General features: G+C 44.3%; 24 non-coding genes across 24 annotated transcripts; all 24 read right to left on the bottom strand.

Moving 5' to 3' along the window:
• Positions 1-107: 107 nt before the first annotated feature.
• Positions 108-180, bottom strand: trnav-uac (transfer RNA valine (anticodon UAC)). The gene has a single exon. It is a non-coding gene; the product is annotated as a tRNA-Val (tRNA).
• A 604-nt stretch (positions 181-784) lies between these two features.
• Positions 785-857, bottom strand: trnav-cac (transfer RNA valine (anticodon CAC)). Its single transcript has one exon. It is a non-coding gene; the product is annotated as a tRNA-Val (tRNA).
• Positions 858-1293: 436 nt separating this feature from the next.
• trnav-uac (transfer RNA valine (anticodon UAC)) lies at positions 1294-1366 on the bottom strand. Its single transcript has one exon. It is a non-coding gene; the product is annotated as a tRNA-Val (tRNA).
• Positions 1367-1970: 604 nt separating this feature from the next.
• trnav-cac (transfer RNA valine (anticodon CAC)) lies at positions 1971-2043 on the bottom strand. The gene has a single exon. It is a non-coding gene; the product is annotated as a tRNA-Val (tRNA).
• A 124-nt stretch (positions 2044-2167) lies between these two features.
• Positions 2168-2240, bottom strand: trnav-aac (transfer RNA valine (anticodon AAC)). Its single transcript has one exon. It is a non-coding gene; the product is annotated as a tRNA-Val (tRNA).
• Positions 2241-2476: 236 nt separating this feature from the next.
• trnav-cac (transfer RNA valine (anticodon CAC)) lies at positions 2477-2549 on the bottom strand. Its single transcript has one exon. It is a non-coding gene; the product is annotated as a tRNA-Val (tRNA).
• Positions 2550-2677: 128 nt separating this feature from the next.
• On the bottom strand, positions 2678-2749 carry trnav-aac (transfer RNA valine (anticodon AAC)). The gene has a single exon. It is a non-coding gene; the product is annotated as a tRNA-Val (tRNA).
• A 913-nt stretch (positions 2750-3662) lies between these two features.
• On the bottom strand, positions 3663-3735 carry trnav-cac (transfer RNA valine (anticodon CAC)). The gene has a single exon. It is a non-coding gene; the product is annotated as a tRNA-Val (tRNA).
• Positions 3736-3862: 127 nt separating this feature from the next.
• trnav-aac (transfer RNA valine (anticodon AAC)) lies at positions 3863-3935 on the bottom strand. Its single transcript has one exon. It is a non-coding gene; the product is annotated as a tRNA-Val (tRNA).
• Positions 3936-4847: 912 nt separating this feature from the next.
• Positions 4848-4920, bottom strand: trnav-cac (transfer RNA valine (anticodon CAC)). The gene has a single exon. It is a non-coding gene; the product is annotated as a tRNA-Val (tRNA).
• Positions 4921-5356: 436 nt separating this feature from the next.
• trnav-cac (transfer RNA valine (anticodon CAC)) lies at positions 5357-5429 on the bottom strand. The gene has a single exon. It is a non-coding gene; the product is annotated as a tRNA-Val (tRNA).
• A 128-nt stretch (positions 5430-5557) lies between these two features.
• trnav-aac (transfer RNA valine (anticodon AAC)) lies at positions 5558-5630 on the bottom strand. Its single transcript has one exon. It is a non-coding gene; the product is annotated as a tRNA-Val (tRNA).
• Positions 5631-5855: 225 nt separating this feature from the next.
• Positions 5856-5928, bottom strand: trnav-uac (transfer RNA valine (anticodon UAC)). The gene has a single exon. It is a non-coding gene; the product is annotated as a tRNA-Val (tRNA).
• Positions 5929-6532: 604 nt separating this feature from the next.
• trnav-cac (transfer RNA valine (anticodon CAC)) lies at positions 6533-6605 on the bottom strand. Its single transcript has one exon. It is a non-coding gene; the product is annotated as a tRNA-Val (tRNA).
• Positions 6606-6732: 127 nt separating this feature from the next.
• trnav-aac (transfer RNA valine (anticodon AAC)) lies at positions 6733-6805 on the bottom strand. The gene has a single exon. It is a non-coding gene; the product is annotated as a tRNA-Val (tRNA).
• A 236-nt stretch (positions 6806-7041) lies between these two features.
• On the bottom strand, positions 7042-7114 carry trnav-uac (transfer RNA valine (anticodon UAC)). The gene has a single exon. It is a non-coding gene; the product is annotated as a tRNA-Val (tRNA).
• Positions 7115-7718: 604 nt separating this feature from the next.
• trnav-cac (transfer RNA valine (anticodon CAC)) lies at positions 7719-7791 on the bottom strand. Its single transcript has one exon. It is a non-coding gene; the product is annotated as a tRNA-Val (tRNA).
• A 127-nt stretch (positions 7792-7918) lies between these two features.
• On the bottom strand, positions 7919-7991 carry trnav-aac (transfer RNA valine (anticodon AAC)). The gene has a single exon. It is a non-coding gene; the product is annotated as a tRNA-Val (tRNA).
• Positions 7992-8227: 236 nt separating this feature from the next.
• Positions 8228-8300, bottom strand: trnav-uac (transfer RNA valine (anticodon UAC)). Its single transcript has one exon. It is a non-coding gene; the product is annotated as a tRNA-Val (tRNA).
• A 604-nt stretch (positions 8301-8904) lies between these two features.
• On the bottom strand, positions 8905-8977 carry trnav-cac (transfer RNA valine (anticodon CAC)). The gene has a single exon. It is a non-coding gene; the product is annotated as a tRNA-Val (tRNA).
• Positions 8978-9101: 124 nt separating this feature from the next.
• On the bottom strand, positions 9102-9174 carry trnav-aac (transfer RNA valine (anticodon AAC)). The gene has a single exon. It is a non-coding gene; the product is annotated as a tRNA-Val (tRNA).
• A 1284-nt stretch (positions 9175-10458) lies between these two features.
• On the bottom strand, positions 10459-10531 carry trnav-cac (transfer RNA valine (anticodon CAC)). The gene has a single exon. It is a non-coding gene; the product is annotated as a tRNA-Val (tRNA).
• Positions 10532-10655: 124 nt separating this feature from the next.
• On the bottom strand, positions 10656-10728 carry trnav-aac (transfer RNA valine (anticodon AAC)). Its single transcript has one exon. It is a non-coding gene; the product is annotated as a tRNA-Val (tRNA).
• A 236-nt stretch (positions 10729-10964) lies between these two features.
• On the bottom strand, positions 10965-11037 carry trnav-uac (transfer RNA valine (anticodon UAC)). Its single transcript has one exon. It is a non-coding gene; the product is annotated as a tRNA-Val (tRNA).
• Between the last annotated feature and the right edge of the window lie 1057 nt (positions 11038-12094).

Consider the following 12094-nt stretch of genomic DNA (forward strand, 5'->3'; position numbering starts at 1 on the left):
GTTTCCAAATAATTTCCCTTAACTTACCTTGGAATTAAGGCGTTTGCAGCTTGGACCACCTGCCTACCAGACAGCCATTTCACCACAGAAAGAACAAAACCCCCACCTGTTTCCGCCCAGTTTCGAGCTGGGGAACTTTCGCGTGTAAGGCGAATGTGATAACCTCTACACTACGGAAACCCCCAGTCAAGGTTGGATCTGACCTTTTCATCGCACGCTTCTTGGAGCACGTATAAAATTACAGATTGCGTTGTGCTCTTCAGTCTGCAAATAGCTTTTTTTTTAGTGGCAAACCAAGCATTTTTCCAGTTGTCTGAAGGATTTCTCTGTGACCATTACTTTTTTGCTCTTTTTTAGGTTATTTAATTTAATTGTTTTTAACGTTATACGAAATATTTTGTCTTTGAGTGCACCATCCATCTGTTCATTGAAACTGCCTGGTTTAAAGTACAGAGTCTGTCGGTGTGGCAGTTACTGCTGCCTAGTGTGGCTTAATAATTGTCTTCACACCTGTGTAAAGAAAGACCTTCGTGACGTAGAGCTGCTGCCTAACAGAGGGCCACTCTGACAAATATCTTCTTTCGTGTTCCTCAGAAGAAAGCCACGCAGGCTTGAAATGGCACGAGTGTGGGTTAGGTTTAGGTCAAACAGTGACTGCTCTTTCATTTCTGCATCAACTACACCTTTGCTGACTATATTCATGCCTCTTGGCCGCAAAGCTTCGGTAGCATTGAGTTCCTCCTCAACAGAATGCCAATTGAACCATTGTGAAAAAGAGATTCACTGTTCCCGCCCAGTTTCGAACTGTGGATCTTTCGCGTGTGAGGCGAACGTGATAACCACTACACTACGGAAACCTACCTACCTCTAAAACAGTCCAACATTTTTAATTGAAGTCTCTGTAAAATGTGCATAAAGGTAATGTCTTCTAAAGCCCACAGTCGGCTAAAAAGGGTTCATACTTTTCATCAAAAGGAAGCAGCTGTTTCTGCTCGGTTTCAAACCAAGGACCTTTCGCGTGTTAGGCGAACATGATGACCACAACACTACAGAAACTCCCTACTTCCACAGTAGTTCTCTTTCGCCATAATCTATACAATGATGTGCCGAAAACGCAAATAGGCAATCTGCGTAAATCCCACACACAACAGGACAGAGTTCATTCGGCGTGGCAGTCTACGCCGAGTTTCCAAATAATTTCCCTTAACTTATCTCGGAATTAAGGCGTTTGCAGCTTGGACCACCTGCCTACCAGACAGCCATTTCACCACAGAAAGAACAAAAGCCCCCACCTGTTTCCGCCCAGTTTCAAGCTGGGGACCTTTCGCGTGTAAGGCGAATGTGATAACCTCTACACTACGGAAACCTGCAGTCAAGGTTGGATCTGACCTTTTCATCGCACGCTTCTTGGAGCACGAATAAAATTACAGATTGCGTTGTGCTCTTCAGTCTGCAAATAGTTTTTTTTTGAGTGGCAAACCAAGCATTTTTCCAGTTGTCTGAAGGATTGCTCTGTGACCATTACTTTTTTGCTCTTTTTTAGGTTATTTAATATAATTGTTTTTAACGTTATACGAAATATTTTGTCTTTGAGTGCACCATCCATCTGTTCATTGAAAATGCCTGGTTTAAAGTACAGAGTCTGTCGGTGTGGCAGTTACTGCTGCCTAGTGTGGCTTAATAATTGTCTTCACACCTGTGTAAAGAAAGGCCTTCGTGACGTAGAGCTGCTGCCTAACAGAGGGCCACTCTGACAAATATCTTCTTTCGTGTTCCTCAGAAGAAAGCCACGCAGGCTTGAAATGGCACGAGTGTGGGTTAGTTTTAGGTCAAACAGTGACTGCTCTTTCATTTCTGCATCAACTACACCTTTGCTAACTATATTCATGCCTCTTGGCCGCAAAGCTTCGGTAGCGTTGAGTTCCTCCTCAACAGAATGCCAATTGAACCATTGTGAAAAAGAGATTCACTGTTCCCGCCCAGTTTCGAACTGGGGACCTTTCGCGTGTGAGGCGAACGTGATAACCACTACACTACGGAAACCTACCTCCCTCAAACAGTGCAACATTTTTAATTGAAGGCTCTGTAAAATGTGCATGAAGGTAATGTCTTCTAAAGCCCACAGTCGGCTAAAATGGGTTCATACATTTCATCAAAAGGAAGCAGCTGTTTCTGCTCGGTTTCAAACCGAGGATCTTTCGCGTGTTAGGCGAACGTGATGACCACTACACTACAGAAACTCCCCACTTCCACACTAGTTCTCTTTCGCCATAATCTATACAATGATGTGCCCAAACGCAAATAGGCAATCTGCGTAAATCCCACACACAACAGGACAGAGTTCATTCGGCGTGGCAGTCTATGCCGAGTTTCCAAATAATTTCCCTTAACTTACCTCGGAATTAAGGCGTTTGCAGCTTGGACCACCTGCCTACCAGACAGCCATTTCACCAAAGAAAGAACAAAAGCCCCCACCTGTTTCCGCCCAGTTTCGAACTGGGGACCTTTCGCGTGTGAGGAGAACGTGATAACCACTACACTACGGAAACCTACCTACCTCACTCAAACAGTCCAACATTTTTTATTGAAGGCTCTGTAAAATGTGCATAAAGGTAATGTCTTCTAAAGCCCACAGTCGGCTAAAAAGGGTTCATACTTTTCATCAAAAGGAAGCAGCTGTTTCTGCTCGGTTTCGAACCGAGGACCTTTGCGTGTTAGGCGAACGTGATGACCACTACACTACAGAAACTCCCCACTTCCACACTAGTTCTCTTTCGCCATAATCTATACAATGATGTGCCCAAACGCAAATAGGCAATCTGCGTAAATCCCACACACAACAGGACAGAGTTCATTCGGCGTGGCAGTCTATGCCGAGTTTCCAAATAATTTCCCTTAACTTACCTCGGAATTAAGGCGTTTGCAGCTTGGACCACCTGCCTACCAGACAGCCATTTCACCACAGAAAGAACAAAAGCCCCCTCCTGTTTCCGCCCAGTTTAGAGCTGGGGACCTTTCGCGTGTAAGGCGAATGTGATAACTTCTAAACTACGGAAACCTGCAGTCAAGGTTGGATCTGACCTTTTCATCGCACGCTTCTTGGAGCACGAATAAAATTACAGATTGCGTTGTGCTCTTCAGTCTGCAAATAGCTTTTTTTTTAGTGGCAAACCAAGCATTTTTCCAGTTGTCTGAAGGATTGCTCTGTGACCATTACTTTTTTGCTCTTTTTTAGGTTATTTAATTTAATTGTTTTTAACGTTATACGAAATATTTTGTCTTTGAGTGCACCATCCATCTGTTCATTGAAACTGCCTGGTTTAAAGTACAGAGTCTGTCGGTGTGGCAGTTACTGCTGCCTAGTGTGGCTTAATAATTGTCTTCACACCTGTGAAAAGAAAGGCCTTCGTGACGTAGAGCTGCTGCCTAACAGAGGGCCACTCTGACAAATATCTTCTTTCGTGTTCCTCAGAAGAAAGCCACGCAGGCTTGAAATGGCACGAGTGTGGGTTAGGTTTAGGTCAAACAGTGACTGCTCTTTCATTTCTGCATCAACTACACCTTTGCTGACTATATTCATGCCTCTTGGCCGCAAAGCTTCGGTAGCATTGAGTTCCTCCTCAACAGAATGCCAATTGAACCATTGTGAAAAAGAGATTCACTGTTCCCGCCCAGTTTCGAACTGGGGACCTTTCGCGTGTGAGGCGAACGTGATAACCACTACACTACGGAAACCTACCTACCTCTCCAAACAGTCCAACATTTTTAATTGAAGGCTCTGTAAAATGTGCATAAAGGTAATGTCTTCTAAAGCCCACAGTCGGCTAAAAAGGGTTCATACTTTTCATCAAAAGGAAGCAGCTGTTTCTGCTCGGTTTCGAAACGAGGACCTTTCGCGTGTTAGGCGAACGTGATGACCACTACACTACAGAAACTCCCCACTTCCACGCTAGTTCTCTTTCGCCATAATCTATACAATGATGTGCCCAAACGCAAATAGGCAATCTGCGTAAATCCCACACACAACAGGACAGAGTTCATTCGGCTTGGCAGTCTATGCCGAGTTTCCAAGTAATTTCCCTTAACTTACCTCGGAATTAAGGCGTTTGCAGCTTGGACCACCTGCCTACCAGACAGCCATTTCACCACAGAAAGAACAAAAGCCCCCTCCTGTTTCCGCCCAGTTTAGAGCTGGGGACCTTTCGCGTGTAAGGCGAATGTGATAACTTCTAAACTACGGAAACCTGCAGTCAAGGTTGGATCTGACCTTTTCATCGCACGCTTCTTGGAGCACGAATAAAATTACAGATTGCGTTGTGCTCTTCAGTCTGCAAATAGCTTTTTTAGAGTGGCAAACCATGCATTTTTCCAGTTGTCTGAAGGATTGCTCTGTGACCATTACTTTTTTGCTCTTTTTTAGGTTATTTAATTTAATTGTTTTTAACGTTATACGAAATATTTTGTCTTTGAGTGCACCATCCATCTGTTCATTGAAACTGCCTGGTTTAAAGTACAGAGTCTGTCGGTGTGGCAGTTACTGCTGCCTAGTGTGGCTTAATAATTGTCTTCACACCTGTGAAAAGAAAGGCCTTCGTGACGTAGAGCTGCTGCCTAACAGAGGGCCACTCTGACAAATATCTTCTTTCGTGTTCCTCAGAAGAAAGCCACGCAGGCTTGAAATGGCACGAGTGTGGGTTAGGTTTAGGTCAAACAGTGACTGCTCTTTCATTTCTGCATCAACTACACCTTTGCTGACTATATTCATGCCTCTTGGCCGCAAAGCTTCGGTAGCATTGAGTTCCTCTTCAACAGAATGCCAATTGAACCATTGTGAAAAAGAGATTCACTGTTCCCGCCCAGTTTCGAACTGGGGACCTTTCGCGTGTGAGGCGAACGTGATAACCACTACACTACGGAAACCTACCTACCTCTCCAAACAGTCCAACATTTTTAATTGAAGGCTCTGTAAAATGTGCATAAAGGTAATGTCTTCTAAAGCCCACAGTCGGCTAAAAAGGGTTCATACTTTTCATCAAAAGGAAGCAGCTGTTTCTGCTCGGTTTCGAGACGAGGACCTTTCGCGTGTTAGGCGAACGTGATGACCACTACACTACAGAAACTCCCCACTTCCACACTAGTTCTCTTTCGCCATAATCTATACAATGATGTGCCCAAACGCAAATAGGCAATCTGCGTAAATCCCACACACAACAGGACAGAGTTCATTCGGCGTGGCAGTCTATGCCGAGTTTCCAAATAATTTCCCTTAACTTACCTCGGAATTAAGGCGTTTGCAGCTTGGACCACCTGCCTACCAGACAGCCATTTCACCAAAGAAAGAACAAAAGCCCCCACCTGTTTCCGCCCAGTTTCGAACTGGGGACCTTTCGCGTGTGAGGAGAACGTGATAACCACTACACTACGGAAACCTACCTACCTCTCTCAAACAGTCCAACATTTTTTATTGAAGGCTCTGTAAAATGTGCATAAAGGTAATGTCTTCTAAAGCCCACAGTCGGCTAAAAAGGGTTCATACTTTTCATCAAAAGGAAGCAGCTGTTTCTGCTCGGTTTCGAACCGAGGACCTTTCGCGTGTTAGGCGAACGTGATGACCACTACACTACAGAAACTCCCCACTTCCACACTAGTTCTCTTTCGCCATAATCTATACAATGATGTGCCCAAACGCAAATAGGCAATCTGCGTAAATCCCACACACAACAGGACAGAGTTCATTCGGCGTGGCAGTCTATGCCGAGTTTCCCCTAACTTACCTTGGAATTAAGGCGTTTGAAGCTTGGACCACCTGCCTACCAGACAGCCATTTCACCACAGACAGAACAAAAGCCCCCACCTGTTTCCGCCCAGTTTCGAGCTGGGGACCTTTCGCGTGTAAGGCGAATGTGATAACCTCTACACTACGGAAACCTGAAGTCAAGGTTGGATCTGACCTTTTCATCGCACGCTTCTTGGAGCACGTATAAAATTACAGATTGCATTGTGCTCTTCAGTCTGCAAATAGCTTTTTTTTGAGTGGCAAACCAAGCATTTTTCCAGTTGTCTGAAGGATTTCTCTGTGACCATTACTTTTTTGCTCTTTTTTAGGTTATTTAATTTAATTGTTTTTAACGTTATACTAAATATTTTGTCTTTGAGTGCACCATCCATCTGTTCATTGAAACTGCCTGGTTTAAAGTACAGAGTCTGTCGGTGTGGCAGTTACTGCTGCCTAGTGTGGCTTAATAATTGTCTTCACACCTGTGTAAAGAAAGACCTTCGTGACGTAGAGCTGCTGCCTAACAGAGGGCCACTCTGACAAATATCTTCTTTCGTGTTCCTCAGAAGAAAGCCACGCAGGCTTGAAATGGCACGAGTGTGGGTTAGGTTTAGGTCAAACAGTGACTGCTCTTTCATTTCTGCATCAACTACACCTTTGCTGACTATATTCATGCCTCTTGGCCGCAAAGCTTCGGTAGCATTGAGTTCCTCCTCAACAGAATGCCAATTGAACCATTGTGAAAAAGAGATTCACTGTTCCCGCCCAGTTTCGAACTGGGGACCTTTCGCGTGTGAGGCGAACGTGATAACCACTACACTACGGAAACCTACCTACCTCTCCAAACAGTCCAACATTTTTAATTGAAGGCTCTGTAAAATGTGCATAAAGGTAATGTCTTCTAAAGCCCGCAGTCAGCTAAAAAGGGTTCATACTTTTCATCAAAAGGAAGCAGCTGTTTCTGCTCGGTTTCGAACCGAGGACCTTTCGCGTGTTAGGCGAACGTGATGACCACTACACTACAGAAACTCCCCACTTCCACACTAGTTCTCTTTCGCCATAATCTATACAATGATGTGCCCAAACGCAAATAGGCAATCTGCGTAAATCCCACACACAACAGGACAGAGTTCATTCGGCGTGGCAGTCTATGCCGAGTTTCCAAATAATTTCCCTTAACTTACCTCGGAATTAAGGCGTTTGCAGCTTGGACCACCTGCCTACCAGACAGCCATTTCACCAAAGAAAGAACAAAAGCCCCCACCTGTTTCCGCCCAGATTGAAGCTGGGGACCTTTCGCGTGTAAGGCGAATGTGATAACCTCTACACTACGGAAACCTGCAGTCAAGGTTGGATCTGACCTTTTCATCGCACGCTTCTTGGAGCACGAATAAAATTACAGATTGCGTTGTGCTCTTCAGTCTGCAAATAGTTTTTTTTTGAGTGGCAAACCAAGCATTTTTCCAGTTGTCTGAAGGATTGCTCTGTGACCATTACTTTTTTGCTCTTTTTTAGGTTATTTAATATAATTGTTTTTAACGTTATACGAAATATTTTGTCTTTGAGTGCACCATCCATCTGTTCATTGAAAATGCCTGGTTTAAAGTACAGAGTCTGTCGGTGTGGCAGTTACTGCTGCCTAGTGTGGCTTAATAATTGTCTTCACACCTGTGTAAAGAAAGGCCTTCGTGACGTAGAGCTGCTGCCTAACAGAGGGCCACTCTGACAAATATCTTCTTTCGTGTTCCTCAGAAGAAAGCCACGCAGGCTTGAAATGGCACGAGTGTGGGTTAGGTTTAGGTCAAACAGTGACTGCTCTTTCATTTCTGCATCAACTACACCTTTGCTGACTATATTCATGCCTCTTGGCCGCAAAGCTTCGGTAGCATTGAGTTCCTCCTCAACAGAATGCCAATTGAACCATTGTGAAAAAGAGATTCACTGTTCCCGCCCAGTTTCGAACTGGGGACCTTTCGCGTGTGAGGCAAATGTGATAACCACTACACTACGGAAACCTACCTACCTCTCGAAACAGTCCAACATTTTTAATTGAAGGCTCTGTAAAATGTGCATAAAGGTAATGTCTTCTAAAGCCCACAGTCGGCTAAAAAGGGTTCATACTTTTCATCAAAAGGAAGCAGCTGTTTCTGCTCGGTTTCGAACCGAGGACCTTTTGCGTGTTAGGCGAACGTGATGACCACTACACTACAGAAACTCCCCACTTCCACACTAGTTCTCTTTCGCCATAATCTATACAATGATGTGCCCAAACGCAAATAGGCAATCTGCGTAAATCCCACACACAACAGGACAGAGTTCATTCGGCGTGGCAGTCTATGCCAAGTTTCCAAATAATTTCCCTTAACTTATCTTGGAATTAAGGTGTTTGCAGCTTGGACCACCTGCCTACCAGACAGCCATTTCACCACAGAAAGAACAAAAGCCCCCACCTGTTTCCGCCCAGTTTCGAGCTGGGGACCTTTCGCGTGTAAGGCAAATGTGATAACCTCTACACTACGGAAACCTGAAGTCAAGGTTGGATCTGACCTTTTCATCGCACGCTTCTTGGAGCACGTATAAAATTACAGATTGCATTGTGCTCTTCAGTCTGCAAATAGCTTTTTTTTGAGTGGCAAACCAAGCATTTTTCCAGTTGTCTGAAGGATTTCTCTGTGACCATTACTTTTTTGCTCTTTTTTAGGTTATTTAATTTAATTGTTTTTAACGTTATACGAAATATTTTGTCTTTGAGTGCACCATCCATCTGTTCATTGAAACTGCCTGGTTTAAAGTACAGAGTCTGTCGGTGTGGCAGTTACTGCTGCCTAGTGTGGCTTAATAATTGTCTTCACACCTGTGTAAAGAAAGACCTTCGTGACGTAGAGCTGCTGCCTAACAGAGGGCCACTCTGACAAATATCTTCTTTCGTGTTCCTCAGAAGAAAGCCACGCAGGCTTGAAATGGCACGAGTGTGGGTTAGGTTTAGGTCAAACAGTGACTGCTCTTTCATTTCTGCATCAACTACACCTTTGCTGACTATATTCATGCCTCTTGGCCGCAAAGCTTCGGTAGCGTTGAGTTCCTCCTCAACAGAATGCCAATTGAACCATTGTGAAAAAGAGATTCACTGTTCCCGCCCAGTTTCGAACTGGGGACCTTTCGCGTGTGAGGCGAACGTGATAACCACTACACTACGGAAACCTACCTCCCTTAAAGAGTCCAACATTTTTAATTGAAGGCTCTGTAAAATGTGCATAAAGGTAATGTCTTCTAAAGCCCACAGTCGGCTAAAAAGGGTTCATACTTTTCATCAAAAGGAAGCAGCTGTTTCTGCTCGGTTTCGAAACGAGGACCTTTCGCGTGTTAGGCGAACGTGATGACCACTACACTACAGAAACTCCCCACTTCCACACTAGTTCTCTTTCGCCATAATCTATACAATGATGTGCCCAAACGCAAATAGGCAATCTGCGTAAATCCCACACACAACAGGACAGAGTTCATTCGGCGTGGCAGTCTATGCCGAGTTTCCAAATAATTTCCCTTAACTTACCTCGGAATTAAGGCGTTTGCAGCTTGGACCACCTGCCTACCAGACAGCCATTTCACCAAAGAAAGAACAAAAGCCCCCACCTGTTTCCGCCCAGTTTCGAGCTGGGGACCTTTCGCCTGTAAGGCGAATGTGATAACCTCTACACTACGGATACCTGCAGTCAAGGTTGTATCTGACCTTTTCATCGCACGCTTCTTGGAGCACGAATAAAATTACAGATTGCGTTGTGCTCTTCAGTCTGCAAATAGCTTTTTTTTGAGTGGCAAACCAAGCATTTTTCCAGTTGTTTGAAGGATTGCTCTGTGACCATTACTTTTTTGCTCTTTTTTAGGTTATTTAATTTAATTGTTTTTAACATTATACGAAATATTTTGTCTTTGAGTGCACCATCCATCTGTTCATTGAAACTGCCTGGTTTAAAGTACAGAGTCTGTCGGTGTGGCAGTTACTGCTGCCTAGTGTGGCTTAATAATTGTCTTCACACCTGTGTAAAGAAAGGCCTTCGTGACGTAGAGCTGCTGCCTAACAGAGGGCCACTCTGACAAATATCTTCTTTCGTGTTCCTCAGAAGAAAGCCACGCAGGCTTGAAATGGGACGAGTGTGGGTTAAGTTTAGGTCAAACAGTGACTGCTCTTTCATTTCTGCATCAACTACACCTTTGCTGACTATATTCATGCCTCTTGGCCGCAAAGCTTCGGTAGCGTTGAGTTCCTCCTCAACAGAATGCCAATTGAACCATTGTGAAAAAGAGAATCACTGTTCCCGCCCAGTTTCGAACTGGGGATCTTTCACGTGTGAGGCAAACGTGATAACCACTACACTACGGAAACCTACCTCCCTCAAACAGTCCAACATTTTTAATTGAAGGCTCTGTAAAATGTGCATAAAGGTAATGTCTTCTAAAGCCCACAGTCGGCTAAAAAGGGTTCATACTTTTCATCAAAAGGAAGCAGCTGTTTCTGCTCGGTTTCGAAACGAGGACCTTTCGCGTGTTAGGTGAATGTGATGACCACTACACTACAGAAACTCCCCACTTTCACACTAGTTCTCTTTCGCCATAATCTATACAATGATGTGCCCAAACGCAAATAGGCAATCTGCGTAATTCCCAGGAGAGATTCACTGGGAGGTTCCCGCCCAGTTTCGAACTGGGGACCTTTCGCGTGTGAGGCGAACGTGATAACCACTACACTACGGAAACCTACCTCCCTCAAACAGTCCAACATTTTTAATTGAAGGCTCTGTAAAATGTGCATAAAGGTAATGTCTTCTAAAGCCCACAGTCGGCTAAAAAGGGTTCATACTTTTCATCAAAAAGAAGCAGCTGTTTCTGCTCAGTTTCGAACCGAAGACCTTTCGCGTGTTAGGCGAACGTGATGACCACTACACTACAGAAACTCCCTACTTCCACAGTAGTTCTCTTTCGCCATAATCTATACAATGATGTGCCCAAACTCAAATAGGCAATCTGCGTAAATCCCACACACAACAGGACAGAGTTCATTCGGCGTGGCAGTCTACGCCGAGTTTCCAAATAATTTCCCTTAACTTATCTCGGAAATAAGGCGTTTGCAGCTTGGACCACCTGCCTACCAGACAGCCATTTCACCACAGAAAGAACAAAAGCCCCCACCTGTTTCCGCCCAGTTTCGAGCTGGGGACCTTTCGCGTGTAAGGCGAATGTGATAACCTCTACACTACGGAAACCTGCAGTCAAGGTTGGATCTGACCTTTTCATCGCACGCTTCTTGGAGCACGTATAAAATTACAGATTGCGTTGTGCTCTTCAGTCTGCAAATAGCTTTTTTTTTAGTGGCAAACCAAGCATTTTTCCAGTTGTCTGAAGGATTTCTCTGTGACCATTACTTTTTTGCTCTTTTTTAGGTTATTTAATTTAATTGTTTTTAACGTTATACGAAATATTTTGTCTTTGAGTGCACCATCCATCTGTTCATTGAAACTGCCTGGTTTAAAGTACAGAGTCTGTCGGTGTGGCAGTTACTGCTGCCTAGTGTGGCTAAATAATTGTCTTCACAACTGTGTAAAGAAAGGCCTTCGTGACGTAGAGCTGCTGCCTAACAGAGGGCCACTCTGACAAATATCTTCTTTCGTGTTCCTCAGAAGAAAGCCACGCAGGCTTGAAATGGCACGAGTGTGGGTTAGGTTTAGGTCAAACAGTGACTGCTCTTTCATTTCTGCATCAACTACACCTTTGCTGACTATATTCATGCCTCTTGGCCGCAAAGCTTCGGTAGCATTGAGTTCCTCCTCAACAGAATGCCAATTGAACCATTGTGAAAAAGAGATTCACTGTTCCCGCCCAGTTTCAAACTGGGGACCTTTCACGTGTGAGGCCAACGTGATAACCACTACACTACGGAAACCTACCTACCTCTAAAACAGTCCAACATTTTTAATTGAAGTCTCTGTAAAATGTGCATAAAGGTAATGTCTTCTAAAGCCCACAGTCGGCTAAAAAGGGTTCATACTTTTCATCAAAAGGAAGCAGCTGTTTCTGCTCGGTTTCAAACCAAGGACCTTTCGCGTGTTAGGCGAACATGATGACCACAACACTACAGAAACTCCCTACTTCCACAGTAGTTCTCTTTCGCCATAATCTATACAATGATGTGCCGAAAACGCAAATAGGCAATCTGCGTAAATCCCACACACAACAGGACAGAGTTCATTCGGCGTGGCAGTCTACGCCGAGTTTCCAAATAATTTCCCTTAACTTATCTCGGAATTAAGGCGTTTGCAGCTT

The sequence above is a fragment of the Carassius carassius genome, chromosome 22, assembly GCF_963082965.1.
Source record: "Carassius carassius chromosome 22, fCarCar2.1, whole genome shotgun sequence".
In the NCBI taxonomy this organism is placed as follows: domain Eukaryota; kingdom Metazoa; phylum Chordata; class Actinopteri; order Cypriniformes; family Cyprinidae; genus Carassius; species Carassius carassius.